Genomic DNA, 10,056 nt, shown 5'->3' on the forward strand with positions numbered 1-10,056 from the left:
AGGACTTTACTACATTCATTTGGAATGCCACCCTGCTAAAGGATTTACAAAAGGCTGCTAGGCTAACCTAAGTCCATAGGATTTCCATATCTAATACAATTGCTAGAGAGTATTAGAAAGTCTTTGACTTGATAGCTTTGCAATATTCAATTGCTGATTCTAGATCCTTGTTCTACTCTATCACTCTTCAAGGCTCTGATACTCTGTTCTTCACTAAGTCTTTTTACTCTTCTGCACTTTACTATAATTGACCCATACACTTCTATCTTGCATATCCTCTCTCTTGCATAATGGGGCTTTGTTCTCCTTTTAAATATTTTGAAGACTTAGGGTTAGGTATGAATCTATGATCAACATTAAATCTTCATTTCCCATTCATTTCTTGCAGATTTCCTATTGGTTGCATGCCTTCTGCATTTTTCTTATTGGTTGCATGATGGTTGCATAGGTAATGCAAAAGATTCGATCTTATCTTCAAGATGCTTTGAGATTCATCCTATGTCAGTTCCAAAGATGGTTTACATCTAAATTTTTGAAGGCACAAACTCATATGCTAATTTTGTGTTACTCAACACATACTAGTTTCTAATGCTTGACACATATAGGAACACTAGCTCACTCAACTCCTATAGCAGTTTTGTTTCACTCGGCATCTATAGTGACTCAACATCTATACTTTGCTCGACACTTGAACTTTGCTAAAAAACTAAAGATTGCTCAACACCTAAATTTCTCTTGGCACCTATTGAATTTTCTAGCTTAGCATACATCATAGCTCAACTTTTGTATTATACTTGACATCAATTGAGAATTTGGTTAACTATATTGTCACTCAAATGTCAAAACCAATCTAAGACCAACAATCTCCCCCTTTGACATGAGTGGCAAAAACACTTAACTAGACATTATAAATCTGATCTTTATGAGTATATTGCATATTCTATTTGGCATATGTACAAGACATCAAAAACTTATTAAAAATTTTGTATACCTCAAAATCTTGTAACTCCCCCTAAGCTGATGTGCCATTTCCACTCCTGTAACCAAAATTCTTGTGTTGAATATGTCTCATGCTGATATATCTGATACTCTTTGCCTTATCTACCTTTATCTATATCTGTGTACCCTATTTCTACTTCCTGTACTCTGTATCTATTTCCTATCACATCTTCTAACAGTTTTGCATCTTTTTGGCTTTATTACTTCCTCAAAATGTGAATTTGAGTATCTCCCCATTTGGGTATTCTTTATTACTTTCATCAAAGAATGTATTATGTAACCATTCTTATTCACATCTCCCCCAAAACATTATATCTATGCATTCTTATTAGATACAATAATGAATTGAATTACTCCCCATTCTTATTCTCCCCCTTTTTGACACTTATATCAAAGGGTCCTAAGGATGAATAGAATACTTTGCCAAAAAAATTTTTTTTTACCTCCATAGTCATTTTGAGAGAAGCATCCCAATTATCTAAAGAAATCTCCAATGTCTTGTGCTAGATGGTTGTCTCTGCTGCAAGGTGTACAAGGCCTTCTAGAGTAGAAAGATTACGATCTTTCTTCAGAATTTTTTTTGCATAGGCCTATTCCTTATGGAGTACTTCTAGATGTGGGGTAATGGAAGTTATTTGCATCAATTTAGCCTTAATATTGGCCTCTTCTGCTATCAATATAGCTATTTCTTTTTGTGTGTGAAGCGTAGCTGCAAAATGCTTCTAACTCTAAGCTAGATCTTTGGGTAGTTCTGTGTTGGAAATCTTAAGATTTCATTCCAGGCTCAGTATCCTTTAGCTAGTTTCATGTGTGAAATATGATTATTCAAACAACTTGGTGTAGAATGAGAATACATTCTCAAGTACTTTCTTCACTTTTTCAATCTTCTTAGCCAATTCAACTTGTAAAAGTGCTATTTCACTTGATATTTTCTCATTCACTTTCATCTAAAACTTCTTTTCTGACTATTTTAATAGTTTAACATTAGTTTCTAGGTCCTCATTCTGTACCTAGTCCACAATGTTGGACAATTGCTCCATGATGGGTTGGGTTTCATCAGGTACTTGCAAGCTGAATGCATCAAGAAATATGTCCTTGATTTCCACCAATTCTTGCTTCTACCTAAACTCAGTTTTTACTATTTCTTGTCTCTTCCTCCTCTCTAGTGCCTCTTGCACTTCATTTATCTATTGTAGGCTCATAGTTCTTCAGTCATAACTAGGTATGACTATTTCTTCATTAAGTGCAGGGTCTCCATAGTGAAGTACCCTTGCAACATTGGTGGAGCTCGAGCCAGGTGCTAAAATCTACAATGCTACTGCATCAGTGTTCAACTTCTTATTAGGAGTCCTCGAGGTAGGCAAGCTCACCAATGTTTGTATTGCCTCCTACTCCTTATGGGTTTTCTCTTCTTCTTTATCCTCTTCTCTACTACCTTGATCAATAATGATAATTTGAGGAGGTGCACCTTGGGTTTGTGTTGCAAAAATATCTTGTCCTATTTTTTCCTTTATTGGCTCCTCAGCAGTTGTTGTAACTGTATCATCAACCTTAGCAATTTTGTCTTGTTCTTCTTGCTCTTTGGGTTGATCTACTATAGCTATGGGAGGTTGTGTAGATTTTTCATGTGTGCTTTCCTTCTCCCTTGTTATCTCTACTACAACTTTTTGCAACTCACCAACACTCACCAAAACTAGGTTTGTACAAAATTGTAACTGCATTCTAGTTTGGTGAAGGATCTTTTTGAGATCCTCTATAGTGAGTGGATTGATGTTCTAACCTGTGGTGTTTGGAACATCCTTAACAATTACTATATCTGTAGGTGTTGTATGTGGAGGACTTGGTGGTGGTAGTTGCGTTTCTTGGACACTTTATTCTTCCTATTGTTCCTCAACTATTGCCTCTCCACCATGTGTCTTCTCCACTGTCTCTTCTTTTGTTCCTTTTTATTCTTCCTTATATTTTTCTTTCTCTTTTTCCTCTTCTTCTTCATCATTTCTACCTTCAAATGGGTCTTCCTACCCTTCTTTCACAATTGTCAATCCATATATTAATTTCCATAGTTGTGTGGACTTTTGCACAACATCTTTTATTTGGTTTTGCTAAATATTGAAGGCTCTATATTTGGGTGCAAATTTTCTCCCATGCTTCTTACTAGCATTTTTTTTTTGACCTTTAGTAAGGTCTAGCATTACATGAGCCAATGTAGACTCCCTTATTTCTTTCTCCATTTTAAGATAGTAATGCCATTTATTCTCAACTAATGAGCTTAGCTCCTTAGGCATTGAGTTATCTAGTTCAAGTGGGATGGTCTGGAACTTAGCCATCATAGTGTAGATGGATTCTTCCACTATATTTTATTGTTCTTTTGAAAAATTATTGAAATCTATGGTCTTTAGACTAGTTAAATCTGCATTATCTTGAATATTATTACAAATACCTTCCAATTTATATGTTGTAGAAGAGCTTACCAATCTGAATTATTCTTCATCAGACTCTATTCTTTCTTCATTTTGTTCAGGAGGTGCAACATACTTTCTTCTCTTCTTCTACTCTATAGGTCCTCCTTATTCTATTGCCTTTTGTTTTTCCTACTCCTTTTCCCCTTGAGTTGCAGCCCTAGAGTCAACCCTTGTAGTTGGCTTGGTTGGGCTTGGCATTGAAGCCTTCTTCTTTCCCTTGGCTAGTGTAGCTAGTTATTTTTTATCTTTTCTCTTCTTTGGCTCAACCTTTGGTGCTTCTTGCTCGGCAACTTCCTCCTTATCGACATCTTCTCCCATTCCCTGGGATAAGGCATGTGGCCTTTGATCTTGTTCTTCTTCATCACCCTCGACATCTTCACCTTCTTCTTCTACTTCTTCTACAATACCTTCCCCAAATTTAGCTTTTAGCTTCTTAACTAGCTTGTCTTTCTTTTTTAAAGTGGAGGCAATCTTCAACTCCATATCCACTTTTGATCTCACCACGTCATAAGTTCCAAAATGTGGTGCATCCTTGTCAACTTCTTCTACTAATAATGTAGTTATTGTTGTTGACACTTCATCTATGTTTATTTCATACCCAAGAGGTCTTAACCATCTCACTCTTGGTATTGCAGCTTGTATGTATGTATAGTCTATATCTACAAGAAAACATACATCATTTACATGTTTCTCTACTAAAGAAACTGGAATTCTGAGCCTTTGCTTCATTGTCTTCTTAAAGTCCTCAAAACAACTAGTCATCAAGGTCTCAAAATTAGCTCCCATCTACTCTATGTATTCATTGACCTGAGCTATTATTGACCTATTAGTTCTCCATGCAACTTTGCCAAAAGAAGGAAATTCAATCTGAACATAAAAGAAAATACATATCAAAATGGCACCAAATTTGCATTGGGCTGCCTTGGCTCTCCTAATTGCTGCTAGATATTCATTAATCTATTACAATTGCAATTCTACAAGATCATAGGTATGATCTTTCTTTACCAGTTTATAACCAACATCCATTACAATGCAAGGCACACTATTGAGTCTACTAGATTGGTAGAATTTGTGTGCAATGACCCTAACAAAAAAGTTAGTATCAATTGCCATCCCTCTCTTATTCCACTTAGCACCTGTGTTTTTCTCAATTGCCTCCTTAGAATCACTTCTAAGGGTCTTCAAAATTTCTAGGGTTGGGTACCCTATCACTCTATGTACAATTCTCTTTGTGATTTTTATAGGGCCATCCTCCAACCATAAGCTGCCATCATGCATTCTGCTCAACACTAGACTAATCCATTCAGTCTTGAAAATGGAGGCAAATTCTACAGCATGTGTTAAACCCTTCCTCTCAAAAATCTAAAATTCTTCCTTCAACACTCCTTTATCACACAATTTTTCATAGGACTCCCTCATTTCCATGTCACCTATGGCTCCAATCTTGCAATTATAGCATCTCCTTACATCTTGAACCATTAAAACCTTAGATGGTATGATGGATAGGGCTCCAGCTTGATCGTTCTTATATGCAACTTCAGGTATTGGACAGAAATTGAGTTGTTTGATTTCTTTGGACACTAGCTGGACTTCAAATGGTTCCTTCTCCTAAGTTTTTGTAGAGCTAGAAGCCATTTTATACAATCTAGAGTTTTTACATGAAGAAAACATGAAACTGCATAGCTCAACATAGTCGTAAATACCTTGAAATTGATGGAATCGTGCTAAAATGCTACTAAAATCTTCTTATACACTAGATTCTCTATTTTGGATCCACTTTACACTCTTTCTCATCTTTTCTCTTCGTTCACGATGAGGAAAAATGATTGAAAATAAGATAATATACCCAATACTCATCACATTTAATGCTTAGTACATTTACAACTATCCACTTGGCTTTTGAAGGATTCTACATTACTCGACTTCCATTTTCTATTCACCACTTGGTTTCCACAAGAGTATTACTTACTTGGCTTCAACTAATTTTTTTTCTTCACTTAGCTTCCTGTACCAACTTGACTCCTACTGATCATTTGGCTCCTATAGTCTTGATAATCAACTCGGCATGTACTAGATTTTTCGTCGACATCTGAGGGCAACTAGGCAACACTTGAAAACTCTTGAAATTTTAACTTTGCATCTTTTTTCATGGTAATCTCTTCATTTCATTTTTTTTTCTTTGAACTAATGAATGATAAAACTTTGTAAATCAGTCCCTTATGCCTTCTCTTTATTTAGTTTGATGAAGTGTGACCACTTGACCTACTAGGTGAAGTGATCCCTTCATTTGATGTGCTACTCCCATCTTTCTTCTTCCATGTCTTGTTCATTTCTCCTTTGATGTGTTCAACATCTACCTTCTCTTTACCTTTTTCATTCTTTGAGTTGGATGCCTTTGACCTTGTTGGGCAGTTCCTGTTGATATGACTAGTCTTCAAGCAACTAAAACATGTGGTTTGGCTCAAACATCTACTGTAGTTCCCTTTGAAATGTGTCCTTATGCAATTTTTGAGAATGTGTCCATAGTCCTAATAGTAATGACAACTATATTTGGTGTTGTAATCCCAATTGTAGAGATAACCATGGTTACCTTCCCTTGTTGCCAGATTTGGTGTCCACATACATTTTGATCTGCACTCAAAATCTCTATGTCCATACTTCTTACAATTGTAGTAGTGACCTTCAAATCTTGGTGTTTTGATAGTCCTAGTCCTACAATCATGTGCTTGATGTCCTTACTTTTTGCACTTTTGACAATTATTTGCATTCTTAGGTTTGTCATCCTGATGGGCAATTTTTCTCCTACATACAATAGAGGTATGTCCCTTCTTACCACAAAAATGACAAGAAGGTTTGGTGTTCTTACCTTTGTTACTTCTTTCTTCTGCAGTCTTGGATGATTCTCCTTGTTCGGTGCTAATGTAACCTAGTTATGAAGTGTCATTTCTAGCCTTGGTGATTTCAATAGCTACTCAAAATACTTGATGGCCTTATTAGGTTTTTTGAAGCTTTCTGCAATCTCCTTTTCTCTTTTTAGGTCATTTTGTAGTTGTTCATTTTGCATCTTCAGTATAGAGATCTCGACATTCTTGACATTTAATTCATGATGTACATTCATCATCTAACTTAGGGTGTCTATCTGCGTGTTTGAAATTCTTCCTAGCTCAATTGACTTTTCTTCTAGTCTATTGGCAAGGTTTCTCTTGTCTTCTTCTAGCATAGTCTTGTCTTTAATGGCTCTTTTCTTCTATTTAGTCACCTCACCAAGCATCATGGCTTGTGATTCTTGTTCAAGCTTGAGTGTTCTGATTTCTTCTACTTTAGCTCTATTCTTCTCCATCATGTCTCCTATTGCTACATCAAATTCTTTGGAATCTCCATTTGAAAATAGATTTGAGGTGTCCAATCTCCTTGTATTGTGTGTCATTGTTAGCTATGGCAATCTCTCTTCTTCTTTCTAAGGATTTTTTAAGTTCTCCTCTAGCTTCTTCCAAAGCATGTAAAGCAAGTTGTATGTTAATTGCTTGATTCTCTATGATCTTCCCAAGTTTGTAGACTTCCATTTCTAGATCTTTTCTCCAAGCTGTAAGGCTCCTCCTTGTGAGAATAGAGCTCTAATACCAATTGTTGGAATTAACAAGTGGGAAGATTAACTTTTGAGACGGAGAGGGGAAGGAAGGGGGGGGGCGGGGGTGTGGGGTGTTGAATCAAAAGTAACTAACATTAACCTTTTCAAATCCTTTTAGCTAAAACCATTTACATGCATCTCATTCATCTAATAAACATGAAAGTAAAGACATGCATGAAAATAGATAAAACACAAGTTTGGTAACCTAGAAACCCTCCAAAATGAGAAGGTAAAACTGGGATGGGGATGACACCAACAAAATATCACTATAGCAATGTGTAATTGTTCAAGGTTAAAATGATTGACCACTTCCAATGGTTTTCCCTATGAAAAGCCTATCTTGTTAAAGACTTTTACACCCTTTTAAAAGTGACTTGGTTAAAGGATTTCACTACCCTGCTAAAAGAAGGCTTAGTTAAAGGACTTTAGTACATTCACTTGGAATGCCACCCTATTAAAGGATTTACAAATGACTTCTAGGCCAACCTAAGTCCAAAGGATTTCCATATCTAATACAATTGCTGGAGAGTATTAGAAAGTCTTTGACTTGACAGCTTTGCAATCTTCAATTGTTGATTCCAAATCCTTGTTCTTCTTTATCACTTTTCAAGGTTTTGATACTTTGTTCTTCAACAAATAGATTTTTCTATGCTACTCTGTTCTTCACTAACTCTTTTTACCCTTTTTCACTTTGCTATAATTCACCCATACACTTCTATCTTGCATATCCTCTCTCTTCAATAATAGGGCTTTGTTCTCCTTCTAAAGATTCAAAGACTTAGGGTTAGGTATGAATCTACGATCAATACTAAATCTTCATTTCCCACTCATTTCTTGCACTTTTCCTATTCGTTCCATGCCTTCTCCATTTTTCTTATTGGTTGCATGCTAATTAAGTAGGCAATGCAAAAGATTCGATCTTATCTTCAAGATCCTTTGAGATTCATCCTATGTCGACTCCAAAAATGGTTTACATCTAAATTTGTGAAGGCACAAACTCATATGCTAATTTTGTGTTACTTTGCACATACTAGTTGTTAATGCTCAACACATATAGAAAAATTGGTTCACCCAGCTCCTATAGGACTTCTATTTCACTCGACATCTATAGTGACTAGGCATCTATACTTTGCTCAGCACTTGAACTTTTCTCAGCACCTAAAGATTGCTCACCACCTAAAGTTTAGTCAGCAAGTATTGAGTTTTCTGTCTTGGCATACATTGTAGCTCGGCTTCTGTATTATACTCTGCATCAACTAAGAATTTGGTTAAGTGTATTGTCCCTCAAATGTCAATACCAATATGAGAGCAACATGCAATGCCTAGTCATCAGTATATGAAACAAATTCTTTTAGCAAAAAATGATGCCTCTATTTCTTTAAGGCCTAAACTATTACATAGAACTCATAATCATAAACATAATACTTCTTTGCATCATTCAATTTTTCATCGAAATAGGCAATAGGCTTACCTTCTTGACTCAACATAGCCCCAATAACACTACCACTAGCATCACAATCCACTTGGAACACTTTGTTGAAATCAGAAAATGCCAACATAGATCACTCTATCACCTTCCACTTCAACAATTCAAAACTCCTAGCATCTTTTGTAGTCCACTTAAATTCTTCTCTATCCCCCCTCATTGTTTCAATTAGGGGTGCACATATACTACTAAATTTCCTAATGAACTTCCTTTGAAAAATAGCCAGATCGTGGAATGACCTCACCTCAGTGGTAGACCTTGGAGTAGGCCATTCCAAGATGACCTTCACGATCTCTAGGTCCATTTTTAGACCTTTAGCTAATACAAAAAACCCCAAATAGACTAACTCCCTTTTGACAAAGATACACTTCTTCAAATTAATCAACAATTTCTCTTCCCTCAACCTTTCAAGGACACTATGAATGTGCAATAAATTTTCATCCAAAGATTTACTAAAAATCAAAATATCATCCAAATAGACAATAACAATTTTTCCCAAAAATTTCTTTAGTACCTCATTCATAAGTTGCATGAATGTGCTTGGCACATTGGTCAATCTTAAGGGCATGACTAACCACCGATTTAGACCATCCTTGGTCTTGAATGCAGTCTTCCACTCATCTCCCTCTCATATCTATATCTAGTCATAGCCACTCTTTAGATCTATCTTTGTGAAATACTGCGCTCCACTCAAGCAGTCCATAAGATCATCCATCATAGCCAAAGGAAATCAGTACTTAATGGATTTTTTTTTTAATATCTCGAGAGTCTATACACATTCTCCACACTCCATCCTTCTTTGGTGCCACCACTATAGGTACTACACATGGACTTAGGCTATCTTGAGTTAAATGTTTCCTCAACAACTCCTAAACTTGTCTTTTTAGCTCCTTAGTCTCAGTAGAAGTCATCTTATGAGCAGCCTTGTTAGGAAAACTAGTTCCAAAGAATAAATGTATTTGATGACTAATTTTCCTTATTGGTGGCAAATCTTTTGGAACATTATCAGAGATGACATCTCCATACTCACTTAATAGACATGAAACTTCAAGTGGAACTTAACTACTACCTTACTTATCCTTTCTAGGAATTAAAGCATAACACATATGCTAACGCTTCATGCCATCTAGAAATTTTCTTCCATAAACAAGACATGCCCTAGCACTACTAGATACCTTTTCACCCTCCTTTATCAAGGGCTTCAATTTGTGGTGAACTCCATCCTTTGTCAGAGAGTATGTATTTACATGACCATCATGTATAGCATGTCTATCAAATTACTAGGGTCTTCTCAACAATAAATGGTAGACATCCATTGGGATGATGTCATAGAGAGCCTTGTCATGGTAACTCACAGTCCTTAACTTTACCAAACATTGTTCACTAACCAAGAGCTTATGATCATCCTACTCTAAAGAAATACGATAAGGTTGGGGGTGTTTTGCCCTCTTAAGCTTTAGCTTTGAGACCATCTCTTCTAA

This window comes from Cupressus sempervirens, chromosome 10, assembly GCF_028749045.1.
Source record: "Cupressus sempervirens isolate cs-2001-9-10 chromosome 10, ASM2874904v1, whole genome shotgun sequence".
Classification (NCBI taxonomy): Eukaryota; Viridiplantae; Streptophyta; class Pinopsida; order Cupressales; family Cupressaceae; genus Cupressus; species Cupressus sempervirens.